Below are 20392 nucleotides of genomic sequence, written 5' to 3'. Positions count from 1 at the left end.
AAAGACACTCCTTGGAAGAAAAGTTACGAGAAACCTAGACAGCATATTAAAAAGCAGAGACATTACTTTGCCAACAAAGGTCTGTCTATTCAAGGCTATGGTTTTCCAGTAGTCATGTATGGAGGTGAGAGTTTTACTATAAAGAAAGCTGACTGCCAAAGAATTGATGCTTTTCAACTGTGGTGTTGGAGAAGACTCTTGAGAGTCCCTTGGAGATCCAAACAGTCCATCCTAAAGGAAATCAGTCCTGAATATTCATTGCAAGCATTGATGTTGAAGCTGACACTCCAATATTTTGGCCAACTGATGTGAAGAACTGACTCATTTGAAAAGACCCTGATGCTGGGAAAGATTGAAGGCAGGAGGAGAAGGGGACGACAGAGGATGAGATGGTTGGATGGCATCATCGACTCAACGGACATGAGATTGAGTAAACTCTGGGAGTTGGTGATGGACAGGGAGGCCTGGGGTGCTGCAGTCCATGAGGTCACAGAGTCGAACACGACTGAGCAACTGAACTGAACTGAAGACTAAGCATGTGCTTTGGCGATGGTGATTTAGTCATTAAATAGTGTCCAACGATTTGTGACCCCATGGGCTGTAGCCCACCAGGCTCCTCTGTCCATGGAATTATCGAGGCAAAAATATTGTAGCGGGTTGCCATTTCCTTCTTCAGGGGATCTTCCCAACCAAGGGATGGAACCTACGTCTTCTGCATTGCAGACAGTCTCCTGCATTGCTGGCAGATTCTTTCCCACTGAGCCAGTGGAGATTTCAGCATGTGCTTTCATTATCAGTAAATAACGGGCACAAGATTTTCTTTTTCAAATATGAAAAAAGGTCATCCAGGTAATCATCATGGGGCAAATTAAAAACTAATAAACTGATGTCATTCTTATGTAGCTTAGTGTTGTTTATTTTGAATTAAATATAGGGATGGACATCATAAACTTAATAGCTCTTAGATCTTAATCTGGACCGGGAAGGGTGTAATTATAACATGATGTATTACCCACGCTTGAAAATACTGTGGGTCAATCTGGGGTCTCCAGATGATAAGTTTACACAGTAAAGTTAAATGGAAAGTGGTCATTATGACAACAATTCCCCTTAAAGGTGTTCTACTCTGCCTGTGAAACCCTGTGTTTTCACAGTTGGGCTGATCTCTAAGAATCCATGGTTAAGAGAATTAGATAACATATTTTGCCAGCACTGATGGTTATATTTTTTTCTTAAATATAACCAAGGAAAACAGAATCTGTAAGCAAAATGCTGAGACCTTAAAAAAATATATATCAAGAGGATTTTTAGTGCAGCAAAATTATTCAGATTATCTATATGATTCTATAATGGCAGTTTCATGCCAGATGTTTATTAAAATCTATGAATGTACAACAAAAAAACTGAAATTTGTGATAATGATGAGTAAAAGTTATTTCATCAGTTGTAACCCATGTACCACAACAGATTCAGGATGCTGATATTGGAGAGGCTGTGTGTGTGTGTGTGTGTGTGTGTCTGTGTGGTGGGGACAGGGTATGTGAGAACTCTGAACTCTCTTCTCAATTTTGCTGTGAACCTAAAACTGCTCTAAAAATAAAGCCTATTAATTCATATATATCTTGTATTTTATTTCTATCTATATGTCTGCATCAGATCAAAAAAACATTTTTCTATTTAGTGTGAGCTTTCTCTACTAAAAATATTGATAGAAATTGGGTAGAAAGTACTGGTAGGCTGGTGGTCAATCTAAAGAAGAAAAGAAATAAATCTCACCTGACTGACCTGGGGTTGGAAAAGAAATCTTGAAGAAGATGGGGGAGGAGAAGGAAGAGAATAAAGAAAAATGAGACAGAGAAAGAGAGTAAGGAAAGTAGGGAAGAAAGAGGGCCCTGTGAGAATTGTCCTGAGGTTCTCCATGCTCACAGTCTGTATATATGGATGTGGAGTCTAGTACTGGGAAGTGGTGGTTGCTATCAATGTGTGAGATCCAGGATGAAAGGATCAGTTACATCATAACCACTTAGAGAACAGCTTTAGATTAGATGAGCTTGGTATAATAAATAAGGCATTTAAAACTCAGCCAGAAGCTTCTGCACATGGGCCCAAGCTAAGAAGCAGGCACAGCCCTTTGGCCTTGGGAACTCTGGTCTGATGTACCTGGTGTGAGACCTCTTCATGCAGGATGCTGTGGGGAAGTGAAACTACAGGAAGCACAAAGGAAAAAAATAAATAAATAAAGGAGTGTGTGAGAGTTCCTGTTGCTCCACATCCTAGCCAGTATTTGATGTTGTCATGACTTCAAGATACTGGCCATTCTAAGAGAGATCAAGCCCTGAACCTTTGGAGTGGGAACACTGATCCAAGACCATAAACTACCAGAGAACTAACCTTAGGGAGTATCAAATAGTGACAACTCACACAAAGGAAACCATTTGAATACAAGACCTGGCATCACCCAACCACCAGTAGCACCCTGTGCAGGACACCTCATCTAAACAACAAACAAAACAAAATACAAACCCAGTCATCAGCAGACAGGATTATCACCTCACTCAGCCTTGCCCATTTGAGGAAAAACAAACAAACAAAAACTCGGCACAAATCTCACCCTATATGATGCTTATACAAACCACTGGACCAAGCTTAGGAGGGCAGAAACCAAAAGGAAGAACAAATTCAACCTTGAAGCCTGGGAAAAGGAGACCTCAAACACAATAAGTTAAAAAAAATAATGTAAAGGCAGAGAAATACTACACAAGTGAAGGAACAAACAGGAAACACAGAAGTCCAAATAAATGAAGAGGAAATAGGCAAATTATCTGAAAAAGAATTCAGACTAATGCTAGTAAAGATGATCAAAAACCTTGAAAGCAAAATGGAGAAATTGAAAGAATCAATTAACAAAGACCTAGAAGAATTAAAGAATAACCATACAGAGACAAACAACACAATTACTGAAATAAAAAATACTCTAGAAGGAATCACTAGCAGAATATCTGAAGCAGAAGAACGAATCAGTGCGCTGGAAGATAAAATGGTGGAAAAAACTTGCAAAGAGCAGAATAAAGTAAAAAGAATGAAAAGAAATGAAGATAGGTTTCAGAGACCTCTGGGATAATATCAAACACACCAATGTTCGAATTATAGGGGTCCCAGAGGAAGAGTTAGACAAGGCTGTGGTCTGTGTGATTAGATTCGCTAGTTTTCTGTGATTATGGTCATGGTGGAGAGGTCTGACAGAATGTGGTCCATTGGAGAAGGGAATGGCAAACCACTTCAGTATTTTTGACTTGAGAACCCCATGAACAGTATGAAAAGGCAAAATGATTGGATACTGAAAAAGGAACTCACCAGGTCAGTAGGTGCCCAATATGATACTGGAGATCAGTGGAGAAATAACTCAAGAAACAATCAAGGGAGGAGCCAGAGCAAAAACAATACCCAATTGTGGATGTGACTGGTGATAGAAGCAAGGTCTGATGCTACAGGGAGCAATATTGCATAGGAACCTGGAATGTTAGGTCCATGAATCAAGGCAAATTGGAAGTGGTCAAACAAGAGATGGCAAGAGTGAATGGCGACATTCTAGGAATCAGCGAACTAAAATGGACTGGAATGGGTGAATTTAGCTCAGATGACGATTATATCTACTACTGTGGGCAGGAATCCCTTAGAAGAAATGGACTAGCCATCATGGTCAACAAAAGAGTCCAAAATGCAGTACTTGGATGCAATCTCAAAAATGACAGAATGATCTCTGTTCATTTCCAAGGCAAACCATTCAATATCATGGTAATCCAAGTCTATGCCCCAACCAGAAACGCTGAAGAATCTGAAGTTGAATGGTTCTATGAAGACCTACAAGACCTTTTAGAACTAACACCCAAAAAAGATGTCCTTTTCATTATAGGGGACTGGAATGCAAAAGTAGGAAGTCAAGAAACACCTGAAGTAACAGGCTAATTTGGCCTTGGAGTACAGAATGAAGCAGGGCAAAGGCTAATAGAGTTTCGCCAAGAGAACGCACTGGTCATAGCAAACACCCTCTTCCAACAACACAAGAGAAGACTCTACACATGGACATCACCAGATGATCAACACCAAAATCAGACTGTATTCTTTGCAGCCAAAGAGGGAGAAGCTCTATACCGTCAGCAAAAACAAGACTGGGAGCTGACTGTGGCTCAGATTATGAACTCCTTTTTGCCAAATTCAGACTTAAATTGAAGAAATTAGGGAAAACCACTAGACCACTCAGGTATGACCTAAATCAAATCCCTTATGATTATACAGTGGAAGTGAGAAATAGTTTTAAGGGACTAGATCTGAGAGACAGAGTGCTGATGAACTATGGATGGAGGTTTGTGACATTGTACAGGAGACAGGGATCAAGACCATCCCCACGAAAAAGAAATGCAAAAAAGCAAAATGACTGTCTGAGGAGGCGTACAAATAGTTGTGAAAAGAAGAGAAGTGAAAAGCAAAGGAGAAAAGGAAAGATATTCCCATTTGAATGCAGAGTTCCAAAGAATAGCAAGGAGAGATAAGAAAGCCTTCCTCAGCGATCAGTGCAAAGAATTAGAGGAAACCAACAGAATGGGAAAGACTAGAGATCGCTTCAAGAAAATTAGAGATATCAAGGGAACATTTCATGCAAAGATGGGTTCAATAAAGGATAGAAATTGTATGGACCTAACAGAAGCAGAAGATATCAAGAAGAGGTGGCAAGAATACACTGAAGAACTGTACAAAAAAGATCTTTATGATCCAGATAATCACAATGGTGTGATCATTCACCTAGAGCCAGACATCCTAGAATGTGAAGTCAAGTGGGCCTTAGAAAGCAGCACTATGAACAAAGCTAGTGGAAGTGGTGGAATTCCCATTGAGCTATTTCAAATCCTGAAAGATGATGCTGTGAAAGTGCTGCACTCAATATGCCAGCAAATCTGGAAAATGCAGCAGTGGTCACAGGACTGGAAAAGGTCAGTTTTCATTCCAATCCCAAAGAAAGGTGATGCCAAAGAATGCTCAAACTAGTGCGCAATTTCACTCACCTCACACGCCAATAAAGTAATGCTCAAAATTCTCCAAGCCACGATTCAGCAATACGTGAACCGAGAACTTCCAGATGTTCAAGCTGGTTTTAGGAAAGGCAGAGGAACCAGAGATCAAATTGCCAACATCTGCTGGATCATTGAAATAGCAAGAGAGTTCCAGAAAAACATCTATTTCTGCTTTATTGAATATGCAAAAGCCTTTGATTGTGTGGGTCACAATAAACTGCGGAAAAAAAACCTATATGCAGGTCAGGAAGCAACAGTTAGTACTGGACATGGAACAACAGACTGGTTCCAAATAGGAAAAGGCGTACGTCAACGCTGTATATTGTCACCCTGCTTATTTAACTTATTTGTAGAGTACAACATGTGAAATGCTGGGCTGGAAGAAGCACAAGATGGAATCAAGATTGCCAGGAGAAATATCAATAACCTCAGATATGCAGATGACACCACCCTTAGGGCAGAAAGTGAAGCGGAACTAAAAAGCCTCTTGATGAAAGTGAAAGAGAAGAGTAACAAAAGTTGGCTTAAAGCTCAACATTCAAAAAACTAAGTACATGGCACCTGGTCCCATCACTCCGTGGGAAATAGATGGGGAAACAGTGGAAAGAGTGGCTGACTTTATTTTTGGGGGGCTCCAAAAACACTGTGGATGGTGATTGCAGTCATGAAATTAAAAGATACTTACTCCTTGGAAGGAAAGTTATGACCAACCTGTATAGCATATTAAAAAGCAGAGACATTACTTTGCCAACAAAGGTCTGTCTAGTCAAGGTTATGGTTTTTCCAGTGGTCATGTATGGACTGTGAAGAAATCTAAGTGCCGAAAAATTGATTCTTTTGAACTGTGGTGTTGGAGAAGACTCTTGAGAGTCCCTTGGACTGCAAGGAGATCCAACCAGTCCATCCTAAAAGCCATCAGTCCTGGGTTTTTATTGGAAGGTCTGAGGCTGAAGTTGAGACTTCAATACTTTGGCCACTGCATGCGAAGAGTTGACTCATTGGAAAAGACCCTGATGCTGGGAGGGGTTGGGGGCAGGAGGAGAAGGGGACGACAGAGGATGAGATGGCTGGATGGCATCAGTGACTCGATGGATATGAGTTTTAGTAATCTCTGGGAGTTGGTGATGGACAGGAAAGCCTGGCATGCTGTGATTCATGGGTTGCAAAGGGTCAGACACGACTGAGCGACTGAACTGATCTGAACAGAGGAAGAAGAGAAAAAGAAAGGGTATGAGAAAATTTTTGAAGAGATTATAGTTGAAAATTTCCCCAACATGGAAAAGCATATAGTCAATCAAGTCCAAGAGGCACAAAGAGTCCCATACAGGATAAAACCTAGGAGAAACATGCCAAGACACATACTAATCAAACTAACAAAGACTAAACACAAAGAAAGAATATTAAAAGCAGCAAGGGAGAAGCAACAAGTAACATACAAGAGAAACTCCATATGCTTAACAGCTGATCTTTCAGTAGAAACTCTGCAGGCCAGAAGGGAATGGCAGGATATATTTAATGTATTGAAAGGGAAAAATCTACAACCAAGAATACTGTACCCAGCAAGGATCCCATTCAAAATTGATGGAGAAACCAAAAGCTTTTCAGACAAGCAAAAGTTAAGAGAACTCAGTTCAGTTGCTCAGTTGTGTCCAACTCTTTGCAGCCCCATGAACTGCAGCATGCCAGGCCTCCCTGTCCATCACCAACTCCCAGAGCTTACTCAAATTCCTGTCCACTGAGTCAGTGATGTCATCTAACCATCTCATCCACTGTCATCCCCTCTCTTCCTGCTGTCAGTCTTTCCCAGCATCAGGGTCTTTTCAGATGAGTCAGTTCTTTGCATCAGGTGGCCAAAGTATTGAAGTTTCAGCTTCAGCATCAGTCCTTCCAATGAACACCCAGGACTGATCTCCTTTAGGATGGACCGACTAGATCTCCTTGCAGTCCAAGGGTCTCTCAAGAGTCTTCTCCAACACCACAGTTCAAAAGCATCATTCTTTGGCACTCAGCTTTCTTTATAGTCCAACTCTTACATCCATACATGACTACTGGAAAAACCATAGTTTTGACTAGATGGACCTTTGTTGGCAAAGTAGTGTCTCTGCTTTTTAATATGCTGTTTAGGTTGGTCGTAACTTTTCTTCCAAGGAGTAAGTGTCTTTTAATTTCATGGCTGCAGTCACCATCTGCAGTGATTTTGTACCCCCCAAAAATAAAGTCTGTCACTGTTTCCATTGTTTCCCCATCTATTTGCTTGAAGTGATGGGCCTGGATGCCATGATCTTAATTTTCTGAATGTTAAGCTTTAAGACAACTTTTTCACTCTCCTCTTTCACTTTCATCAAGAGGCTCTTTAGTTCTTTGCTTTCTGCCATAAGTGTGGTATCATCTGCATATCTGAGGTTATTGATATTTCTCCCAGCAATCATGATTCCAGCTTGTGCTTCATCCAGTTCAGCATTTCTCATGATATACTCTGCCTATAAATTAAATAAGCAGGGTGACAATATACAGCCTTGATGTACTCCTTTCCCAATTTAGAATCAGTCTGTTTTTCCATGTCCAGTTCTAACTGTTGCTTCCTGACCTACATACAGATTTTTCAGGAAGCAGGTCAGGTGGTCTGGTATTCCCATCTCTTTCAGAATTTTCCACAGTTTATTGTGATCCACACAGTCATAGGCTTTGGCACAGTCAATAAAGCAGATGTTTTTCTGGAACTCTCTTGCTTTTTCTATGACAGCAGATGTTGGCAATTTGATCTCTGGTTCCTCTGCCTTTTATAAATCCAGCTTGACCAACTGGTAGTTCACAGTTGATGTACAGTTGAAGCCTGGCTTGAAGAATTTTGAGCATTACTTTGCTAGCTTGTGAGATGCATGCAATTGTGCAGTAGTTTGAGCACCACCAAACCAGCTTTACAACAAATATTATGGGGACTTACATAGTCAAGAAATACAAGAGAAAAGATCTATAAAATCAATCCAGAACAATTAAGGAAATGACAATAGGAACATATATATCAATTACTTAAATGTAAATGGATTAAATGCTCCAACTGAAAGACACAAACTGGCTGAGTGGATACAAAAACAACATCCATATATATGCTGTATACAAGAAACCCACTTCAGACATAAAGACACATATAGACTGAAAGTGAGAGGATTGAAAAATATATTCTTTGCAAATAGGAAGCAAAATAAAGCTGGAGTAGCAATCCTCATATCAGATAAAATAGACTGTAAAGTAAAGAAGATTACAAGAGATAAGGGAGGAAACCACATAATGATCGAGGGATCAATCCAAGAGGAAGACATAACGATTATAAATATCTATGCACCCAACATAGGAGCACCTCAATACATAAGACAAACACTAACAGACAGAAAAGGAGAAATTAACAGTAACACAATAATAGTTTTAACATCCCACTCATATGAATGGACAGATCATGAAAACAGAAAATTAATAAGGAAACACAAGTCTTAAATGACACATTAGAGGACATGGATCTCATTGACATCTTCAGGACATTCCAACCAAATGTGGAAGAATACATCTTCTGCTCAAGTACACATGGAACATTCTCCAGGATAGATCACATCTTGTGTCACAAACCAAACCTTAGTAAATTTAAGGATGCTGAGATCATATCAAGCATCTTCTCAAACCACAGTGCTATAAGACTAGATGTCAATTACAAGGAAAAAACTGTAAGAAACAGAAACACATGGAGATTACACAACATGTTTCCAAATAACCAACAGGTTGCTGAAGAAATCAAAAAGTAAGTCAAAAAATTTTTAGAATCAAATGGCAATGAAAACACGTCAACTCAAAATGTATGGGATGCACCAAAAGCAGTCCTAAGAGGAAAGTTTATAGGAATAAAATCCTACCTAAAGAAACAAGAAAAATGTTGAACAGACAACCAAACTTTACACCTAAAATAACTAGAAGGAGAAGAAACAAAAAACCCAAAATTAGTAGAAGAAAAGAAATCATAAATATGTGAGTAGAAATAAATGAAAAATAAATGAAAGAAACAACAGTAAAGATTAATAAAACTAAAAGCTGGTTCTTTGACAAGATAAATAAAATTGACTAGCTTTTAACCAGACTCATCAAGAAAAAACATCAAGAAAAAAAAGAGAGAAGAATCAAATCAACAAATTTAGAAATGAAAGAGGAGACGTTTACAACAGACAATGCAGAAATACAAAGGATTATAAGAAACTATTATGAACAACTATATGTCAATAAAATGGATAACCTGGAAGAAATGGACAGATTCTTAGAAAAGTTCAATCTTCCAAGACTGAACCAGGAAGAAATAAAAATTATGAACAACCCAATTATAAGCACTGAAATTGAAGCTATGATCAAAAATCTTCCCCAAAGGAAAAGCCCAGGACCAGATGGCTTCACAGGAGAATTCTATCTACATTTAGAGAAGAGCTAATGCCTAGCCTTCTAAAACTCTCAAAAAATTGCAGAGGAAGAAATACTTCCAAACTCATTCTATGAGGCCACCATCACCTTAATACCAAAACCAGAAAAAGACAGCACAAAAAGGCCAGTATCACTGATTAACATAGACGCAAAAATCCTCCACAAAATTTTAGCAAACAGAATTTAGCAACACATCCAAAAGTTCACAAGTTGGGTTTATTTCAGGAATGCAAGGATTCTTCAATATATGCAAATCAATCAAGGTGATACACCATATTAACAAATTGAAAGATAAAAACCATATGATAATCTCAATAGATGCAGAATAAGCCTTTGACAAAATTCAGCACCCACTTATGATTAAAACTCTTTAAAAAATGGGCATAGAAGGAACTTACCTCAACATAGTAAAGGCCATATCATAAGCCTACAGAAAACATTATTTTCAATAGGGAAAAACTGAAAGCATCCCCCCTAAGATCAGTAACAAGAAAAGGGTGTCCACTTTCACCACTATTATTCAACATACTTCTGGAAGTCCTAGCTACAGCAATCAGAGAAGAAAAAGAAATAAAAGGAATTCAGATCGGAAAATAAGAAGTAAAGCTCTCACTGTTTGCAGATGACATGATACTATACATAGAAAACCCTAAAGATAGCAGCAGAAAATTACTAGAGCTAATCAGTGAATTTAGCAAAGTTGCAAGATACAAAATCAATACACAGAGATCACTTGAAAAATCAGAAAGAGAAATTAAAGAATCAATCTCATTCACCATTGCAACAAAAAGAATTAAATATCTAGGAATCAACTTGCCTAAGGAGACAAAAGAACTGTTAAAATTATAAGACACTAATGAAAGAAATCAAAGACGACATAAATAGATGCGGAGATATCCCATGTTCCTGAGTAGGAAGAATCAATATTGTGAAAATGACTATACTACCAAATGCAATCTACAGAATCAATGTGATCCTTATCAAACTACCAATTGCATTTTTCACAGAACTAGAACAAAAAAAATCACAATTCATATGGAAACACAAAAGACCCTGAATAGCCAAAGCAGTGTTAAGAAAAAAGAATGGAGTTGGAGGGATCAATCTTCCTGACTTCAGATTATACTATAAAGCTACAGTCATCAAGACAGTATGGTACTGGCACAAAAACAGAAATACAGACCAATGAAACAAGATAGAAAGCCCAGAAATAAATCCATGCAGCTGCTGCTGCTGCTGTTAAGTCACTTCAGTCATGTCTGACTCTGTTCAACCCCATAGACGGCAGCCCACCAGGCTCCCCAGTCCCTGAGATTCTCCAGGCAAGAACACTGGAGTGGGTTGTCATTTCCTTCTCCAAAGCATGAAAGTGAAAAGTGAAAGTGAAGTTGCTCAGTAGTATCCGATCCTCAGCAACCCCATGAACCGCAGCCTTTCAGGCTCCTCCGTCCATGGGATTTTCCAGGCAAGAGTACTGGAGTGGGGTGCCATTGCCTTCTCTGCATGCACCTATGGGTACCTTATTTTTGACAAAGGGGGCAAGAATATACAATGGGGAAAAGACAGACTCTTCAATAAATGGTGCTGGGAAAACTGGACAGCTACATGTAAAAGAATGAAATTAGAACACTTCCTAACACTACACACAAAGATAAACTCAAAATGGATGAAAGACCTAAATGTAAGACCAGAAACTATAAAACTCTTAGAGGACAACATAGGCAGAACACTTGAAGATATAAATCAAAGCAAGATCCTCTATGGCCCACCTCCTAGAGTAATGGAAATAAAAACAAAAGTAAACAAATGAGACCTGATTAAACTTAAAAGCTTTTGCACAACAAAGGAAACTATAAGCAAGGTGAAAAGACAGCCCTCAGAATGGGAGAAAATAATAGCAAATGAAACAACTGACAAAGGATTAATTTTCAAAATATACAAGCAGCTCATACAACTCAATACCAGAAAAACAAACAACCCAATCGAAAAGTGGGAAAGAGACCTAAACAGATATTTCTCCAATAGAAGACATACAGATGGCTAACAAACACATGAAAAGGTGCTCAACGTTGCCCATTATTAGAGAAACGCAAATCAAAACTACAATGAGATATCACCTCACACAGTTCAGAATGGCCATCATCAAAAAGTCTACTAACAATAAATGCTAGAGAGGGTGTGGAGAAAAGGAAATGTTCTTGCACTGTTGGTGGGAATGTAAATTGATACAGCCACTATGGAAGACAATATGGAGATTCCTTTAAAAACTAGGAAACCACCATATGACCCAGCAATCCCACTCCTAGGTTTATACCCTGAGGAAACCAAAACTGAAAAAGACACGTGTATCCCATTGTTCATTGCAGCACTATTTACGATAGCTAGAACATGGAAACAACCTAGATGTCCATCAAAAGATGAATGAATAAAGAAGTTATGGTACATATACACAATGGAATATTACTCAGCCATACAAAGGAAAGCGTTTGAGTCAATTCCGATGAGGTGGATGAACCTAGAACCTATTAAACAGAGTGAAGTGAGTCAGAAAGAGAAAGATAAATATCATATTCTAATGCATATATATGGAATCTAGAAAAATGGTACTGAAGAATTTATTTACAGGACAACAATGGAGAAACAGACATAGAGAACAGACTTATGGACATGGGGATAGGGGAGGAGAGGGTGAGATGTATGGAAAGAGTAACATGGAAACTTACCTTACCATCTGTAAAATAGATAGCCAAGATGAATTTGCTGTATGTCTCAGGAAACTCAATCAGGAGCTCTGTATCAATCTAGAGGGGTGGGATGGGGTGGGAGATGGGAGGGAGGTTCAAAAGGGAGGGGATATATGTATACCTATGGTTGATTCAAGTTGAGGTTTGACAGAAAACAACAAAATTCTGTAAAGCAATTATCCTTCAGTAAAAAAATAAATAAATAAAGTCAGCCAGAAAATACATGCACCTAGAACACTGCTTACCCATAGGGAAGAACAGACTGAAAATGCAAAGTAATAGTAGTAGCAGTAGTAATGAAAAGTGAGATCTCAGACACCAGCAACAAAAATCTATATGAAGAATAAATACACTGAAATAGAAGAGTTTGTATCTCTGCAGGGGATAATTTTTTAAACTAGCTGCTGGTAGTATATATATATATATATATATATATATATGCATAACAAGATGATTTCAGGTAAGGGAAATTTTAGGCTGAATGTCAAGAAGAAAATTCCTGACCGTGAGAGAACTATTGGATTACAAAGTGGTTTCTCAAGGGAAGAAGTAGAAACTCCGTCTTTACTGCTCTGGGAATAGGTTTGTTAGTTAAATTGTACTCCCTTTCTTAGCTGACTGCTTGACATTTCAGCACCAGAACCAAATAATTCATGGGTCAACTAGGAAGAGTGCTTATTATAATGATCTTTTAAAATTTCCACCAACAGCAGTGAACTAGAAAAAATATATAGTTACTATTTTATTCTATGTGATAAAGTCTGTCAGTTTTTTTACTGTATAAAATCTGTTCTTCAATACCGTCTGATTGCTTTTTAAATAATCACTGATATCCATAAAAAAGAATGTCCTGGCAGTGCTGAGAAAACAGCATTTGAGAGTTGACTAGAAATAATGAGGAGGGATTGTGTCCACTGTTTGTAACAAAACTGCTGCAAGAATCTGAACCATCACTTAGACTTCAAATAATAATCTTGCTAATAATAAACTAGGTTAAGGCCAACAACAAACCAAATGACTTTTAGCTCTCATGGAAGCAGAAAAGAAAAAACAACAGTTTAAGAGAAAGAAGGCTTGTGGAGAATCAGTAAATTAAGAACTGCAGATTGTGACATTATTATCCCGTAAATACTCCTTTGTGGTACTTTCAGGATCTCCTCAAACAAAGAAATAGAAAATTAACACAAACTCATTCAATATTATCAAGGAACAAATGCAATCAAGGTGAAATACTAGTGCTCTCAGAGCCTGAAGAGGGGCCCGGGGCAAACCACTGAGTGTTCTCACCCCCTAACATTTTTTTTTTCCAGATTCCATATATATGCTTTATTATACAATATTTGCAAAAAGAAAAAAGAGACACAGAAGTACAGAACAGACTTTTGAACCCCCTAACATTTTTAATAGCGTTAGAAGTGGCCACCAAGGGCAGCCTTGAGAGGAGGCATGGAGAACTCCGAAATGAACCTCACACCTTCTGGACCTTGTATCTGGCAGCCAGCCCCGATACCCCCACGTATATAACTCACTAACCACTGCATAAATATAAACTTTGGGTATTTATGAGCACTTGTGGCATCTCCTTTGTCCTACTTGTCACCTGTCTAGCCACTGGACCCTCTGGTCATCAATGATCAGCAAGGACCAAGAACAGTACCTTCCTATGAAAAGAAGATCAGCTAGCTTTTGCCGCTGTAGGTGGGCATGCCCATAGAAAAGACACATGACAGCATGAGTTTTAATTAATTACAATCACAATTTTGATTCCTTTGTACTACGGCAAAGGAGAGCTAAAAATACATGTACACAGCCTTTTGTACGTTAAGGCCGGCTGCTAAGGTGTCATTGTGTTCTACTGGAAACCAAAGGACAGAGCCCTAGGCAGAGCCTAGAAGGTACCTGAAGTTTCATTTTGCTTTGTGCTGGGGAATTTGCACCATGTGAAAGGGAAAATATTGACTTACATGTCAACAGTTCACTCATTCAGTCAATCAGTCAGTAGATATTTATTGGGAATTAAGAGGTGACCAAAAGCAAAGTAGTCTTTGCTCTGCAGGAACATGAAATCTAGCTCCATGACCTCGTGAATCCTTTCTCTATGATCAATCACATATGATGCTATAGCCAAATTAACCTTTCCAAAACTCAGTTTTCCAATCAGGAAAACGCAGTTATTAACATCTATAAGGAGTATGGCTTCAAGAATAAGCTAAATATATGTACAGACAATGCCTGAGCATTTAACAAGCATTCAGTAAATGTTTTCTAAGCACCTGCCAGTACTTGCAACGATGAAATGTTTTGCTGTTTGAAATCTGTTTGAACAGACTTCAGGGTAATCTGTTCAGTGTTGTATAAAAGCAAGGAGAATGGGTATACCTTTCAGAAAATATCTAGTAAGTTATATATACATCATCCTTAATGAAAGAATAAACATGAGGAGGAACTTGGATAACAATTGAGATTAACACATTTACTATAGGTTAACTGTTAGGACCAGTTGTCATGTGCATGATGTCTCTCAGTCATCAAACAACTTAAGAAGGAGGCAATCATCATTAATATGTAAAAAAGTTACTTTTATGGCTACTTCTTACTTTTTCCATCTTTTGTTGAAAAATCAATACATGAGAGTCAATAAAGCCAAAGCCATTTATGACATAAGAAATCATAATGAAATAATTCTTTAGTGTCATCAGGACTGGGTTTGACACATAGTAAGGTTATACTAGCCCACATAAAATATATGAAAGTTTATAACAGCACTTAGAATGCTGGAGCTGAAGGAGATGTCTGAGATCACCTAGTTCAAGTTCTTTACAGATTAAACCTTGGGCAATATTGACTAAGGAAAGGCAACATAGCTGGTAAGTGACAGACTGGACCAGAGATGTCCAATTTCAATTTCTTATCATGTTCTTTTCCTCTTCATAATGTGTAAGAATATATTTATTTGAAGCTGTGTGGTCAATCAGCTCTATACCAGACACTATTTAGACACTGGAGATAGAATGACAAGCAATATAGACACAATTGTTGTCATTATAAAATTTATTATTTAGCTGCAAAGATAGCTAACATTGTCAGGATGCAGTCTGGTTGATGGATCAGGGAAGAGCCCCTGGTTGATGGATCAGGGAAGAGCCCCCAAATATGAGGTTTCATACTTGAAGCCTCAAGTATGAAGTAGACCAATGGGGTGAAAAAGTGATGATGGGGAAGGTGGGCAAGAGAGAACAGTTGTTGAGCTGAAAGACAGAAGCCTGGGGGATAAAGGGTGGGGTGAAGTAAGCCAGAGCGAGGGTGGAGGAGGTGACTCTCTATAAAGAGTTGAGTGGGGAAGGCTTGGAAAATCAGGTTAGATTTCAGCAGTTACTCCAAGAGGAAAGGGAAGCCCCTGAAAAGTTTTGAGTGGGGGAGTTGAAATGATTATATTTGCATTTGGTGTAATTAGTCTGGCTGCATTGTGGAAAAATAATTGGAGAAAAAAGTGGAAGCAAGAGGCCTGTTAAGAGTAATGGGATGAGCACTAAACACAGAGCAAAACAAACGACGTGAGAGATACCTACTGACAAGGTGAAGGTGGGGGTGGGGGCTGTTGATTGAAAAGTTATGGGACAGTGAGGGAACAGGGAATGTCAAGACTTGTTCTTACATTTGCCACATGGGAAAATGCAAAGACTCAAGGACTATACTAATGGGGTGTGTGTGCATTTTGAACTTAAGATGCTGGAAGATAGGTGATAATTCTGTCCCCCAAACATTGTAAGAGATTCCAACACAGGACCCATTATACAACAGTATCATCACATGGGGAAGATAATTTAAAAAATGAAGACTGAAAACATTTACCAGACATTTGGAGAAAATTGCAAATTTCCTAGAAAGATATTTGCAATCTGAACAAATCCTTGGGCAGACGGAGCTAGGAGAGTTGGAAGAGCATTCCCCAAGCAAAACTTGTGTGGTAGTAAACACTCTGGGAAAGTGACAAATGCATTGGGATGTTGTGAAATATGTGTTTGCATTCGGGCTCAGGGAGCGCAGAGGGCCATACGTGGAATTAAGTGCACCTGTGCAGAGCAAAAGTACCTCAAAACAAAACTGTGGTGGCTGTTCTATCACCAGAGGGGGAAAATGACAAATGGAAGCTGCAAAAGTGCCCCAAGACCTAAACACTTAGACACTGATAATGTCTGCAGCACAGATGACTTCTCCCCCCAACCCCCGGTTAGAACATGTTCTGTTTTTGAGTCCCTTCAACTTTCAAACTGAGCATGGCCCTGCCCATAAGAACAAGACCCAGTTTCTCCCAGTCAGTCTCTCCCATCAGGAAGCTTCCACATGCCTCTTATCCTTCTCCATCAGAGGGCAGACAGACTGAAACCACAGTCACAGAAAACTAACCAATCTAATCACATGAACCACAGCCTTGTCTAACTCAATGCATGAGCCATGCCATGTAGGGCCACCCAAGGTGGATGGGTCACGGTGGAGAGTTCTGACAAAATGTGAGCAAAGGTAGTAACAAACCACTTCAGTATTCTTGCCTTGAAAATCCCATGAACACTATGAAAAGGCAAAAAGATAGGACATGGAAAGATGAACTCCCCAGGTCAGTAGGTGCCCAATATGCTACCAGAGATTAGTGGAGAAATAACTGCAGAAAGAATGAAGAGACAGAGTCAAAGCAAAAACAGCACCCAGTTGTGGATGTGACTGGTGACGAAAGCAAGATCCGATACTACAAAGAGCAATATTGCACAGGAACCTGGAATTTAGGTCCATGAATCAAGGCAAATTGGAAATGGTCAAGTAGGAGATGGCAAGAGTGAACATGGACATTCTAGCAATCAGTGAACTAAAATGGACTGGAATGAGTGACTTTAACTTAGATGACCATTATATCTACTACTGTGGGCAAGAATCCCTTAGAAGAAACGGAGTAGCCATCATAGTCAACAAAAGGGTCCGAAATGCAGTACTTGGATGCAATCTCAAAACTGACAGAATGATCTCTGTTCGTTTGCAAGGCAAACCATTCAATATCATGGTAATCCAAGTCTATGCCCCGACCAGTAATGCTGAAGAAGCTGAAGTTGAACGGTTCTATGAAGACCTACAAGACCTTTTAGAACTAAGACCCAAAAAAGATGTCCTTTTCATTATAAGGGATGGGAATGCAAAAGTAGGAAGTCAAGAAACACCTGGAGTGACAGGCTAATTTGGCCTTGGAGTATAGAATGAAGCAGGGCAAAGGCTAATAGAGTTTTGCCAAGAGAACGCACTGGTCATAGCAAACACCCTCTTCCAACAACACAAGAGAAGACTCTACACATTGACATCACCAGATGGTTAACATCGAAATCAGATTGATTGTATTCTTTGCAGCCAAAGATGGAGAAGCTCTAATCAGTCAGCAAAAACAAGATCAGGAGCTGACTGTGGCTCAGATCGCTTAAATTGGAAAACCACTAGACCATTCAGGTATGACCTAAATCAAATCCCTTATGATTATACAGTGGAAGTGAGAAATAGCTTTAAGGGACTAGATCTGAGAGACAGAGCACCTGATGAACTCTGGATGGAAGTTCTTGACATTGTACAGGAGACAGTGTTCAAGGCCATCCCCCCAAAAAATAAATGCAAAAAAGCAAAATGGCTGTCTGAGGAGGCCTTACAAATAGCTTTGAAAAGAAGAGAAGTGAAAAGCAAAGGAGAAAAGGAAAGATATTCCCATTTGAATACAGAATTCCAAAAAAATAGCAAGGAGAGATAAGAAAGCCTTCCTTTGTGATCAGTGCAAAGAATTAGAGGAAAACAATAGAATGGGAAAGACTAGAGATCTCTTCAAGAAAATTAGAGATACCAAGGGAACACTTCATGCAAAGATGGGCTCGATAAAGGATAGAAATTGTATGGACCGAACAGAAGCAGAAGATATCAAGAAGAGGTGGCAAGAATACACTGAAGAACTGTACAAAAAAGATCTTATGACCCAGATAATCACAATGGTGTGATCACTCACCTAGAGCCAGACATCCAGGAATGTGAAATCAAGTGGGCCTTAGGAACCATCACTATGGACAAAGCTAGTGGAAGTGGTGGAATTCCCATTGAGCTATTTCAAATCCTGAAAGATGATGCTGTGAAAGTGTTGCACTCAATATGTCAACAAATCTGGAAAATGCAGCAGTGGTCACAGGACTGGAAAAGGTCAGTTTTCATTCCAATACCAAAGAGAGGCAATGCCAAAGAATGCTCGAACTACCACACAGTTGCACTCATCTCATACGCTAGTAAAGTAATGCTCAAAATTCTCCAAGCCAGGCTTCAACAGTACATGAACCATGAATTTCCAGATGTTCAAGCTGGTTTTAGAAAAGGCAGAGGAACCAGAGATCAAATTGCCAACATCTTCTGGATCATAGAAAAAGCAGGAGTTCCAGAAAAATATCTATTTCTGTTTTATTGATTATGCCAAAGCCTTTGACTGTGTGGATCACAATAAACTGTGGAAAATTCTGAAAGAGATGGGAATACTAGACCATCTGCCTCTTGAGAAACCTATATGCAGGTCAGGAAGCAACAGTTAGAACTGGACATGGTTCCAAATAGGAATGGTTCCAAATTGGGAAAGAAGTATGTCAAGGCTGTATATTGTCACCTTGCTTATTTAACTTATATGCACAGTACATCATGAGAAATGCTGGGCTGGATGAAGCACAAGCTGGAATCAAGATTGCCGGGAGAAATATCAATAACCTCAGATATGCAGATGACACCACCCTTAGATGGTGAAGAAGAAAGTGAAGAAGAACTAAAGAGCTTCTTGATGAAAGTGAAAGAGGAGAGTGAAAAAGTTAGCTTAAAACTCAACATTCAGAAAACTAAGATCATAGCATCCGGTCCCATCACTTCAGGGCAAATAGATAGGAAACAGTGGAAACAGTGACAGACTTTATTTAGGGGGGACTCCAAAATCACTACAGATGGTGACGGCAGTCATGAAATAAAAAGGCACTCACTCCTTGGATGAAAAGTTATGACCAACCTAGACAGCATATTAAAAAGCAGAGACACTACTTTGCCAACAATGGTCCATCTAGTCAAGGCTATGGCTTTTTCCAGTGGTCATGTACGGGTGTGAGAGTTGGACTATAAAGAAAGCTGAGCACCAAAAAATTGATGCTTTTTGAACTGAAAATTGATTTTTTGGAACTGTGGTGTTGTAGAAGACTCTTGAGAGTCCCTTGGACTGCAAGGAGATCCATCCAGTCCATCCTAAAGGAGATCAGTCCTAGGTGTTCATTGGAAGGACTGATGCTGAAGCTGAAATTCTAATACTTTGGCCGCCTGATGCGAAGAGCTGACCCATCTGAAAAGACCCTGATGCTGGGAAAGATTGATGTCAGGAGGAGAAGAGGATGACAGAGGATGAGATATTTGGATGGCATCACCAACTCAATGGACATGAGTTTGAGTAAACTCCGGGAGTTGGTGATGGACAGGGAGGCCTGGCATGCTGCAGTCCATGCGGTTTCAAAGAGTCGGACATGACTGAGCAACTGAACTGAACTGAACTTTCAAAAGAAGCAAGAACAGCCTCTTTGACCAGCTTTGTAGACCAGGTTTCTGCTTCTGATTCTCACATCACCCTGCTTCTTTAGAGGTAAAAACTTAAACTCTTCAAATGCTCAAACATTCAAGTCATGCCTGACTCTGTGATCTCATAAGACTGCGGCACACCAGGCTTCCGTGTCCATCACCAACTCCCGGAGCTTGCTCAAACTCATGTCCATAGAGTTGGTGATGCCATCTAACCATCTTATCCTCTGTTCCCCGCTTCTCTTCCTGCTGTCAATATTCCCCAGCATCAGGGTCTTTTCTAATGAGTTGGCTCTTCACATCAGGTGGCTGAAGTATTAGGTTTCAGCTTTAGCATCCATACTTCCAATGAATATTCAGGGCTTATTTCCTTTAGGATTGACTGTTTTGATCTCCTTGCAGTCCAAGGGACTCTCAAGAGTCTTCCCCAGCACCATATTTGGAAAGCATCAGTTCTTCAGCTCTCAGTCTTCTTTATGGTCCAACTCTCACATCTGTACATGGCTACTGGAGAAA

This window comes from Muntiacus reevesi, chromosome 4 (genome assembly GCF_963930625.1).
Source record: "Muntiacus reevesi chromosome 4, mMunRee1.1, whole genome shotgun sequence".
In the NCBI taxonomy this organism is placed as follows: domain Eukaryota; kingdom Metazoa; phylum Chordata; class Mammalia; order Artiodactyla; family Cervidae; genus Muntiacus; species Muntiacus reevesi.
The sequence above is the reverse complement of the archived record's forward strand: the minus strand, read 5'-3'. Positions refer to the sequence as shown.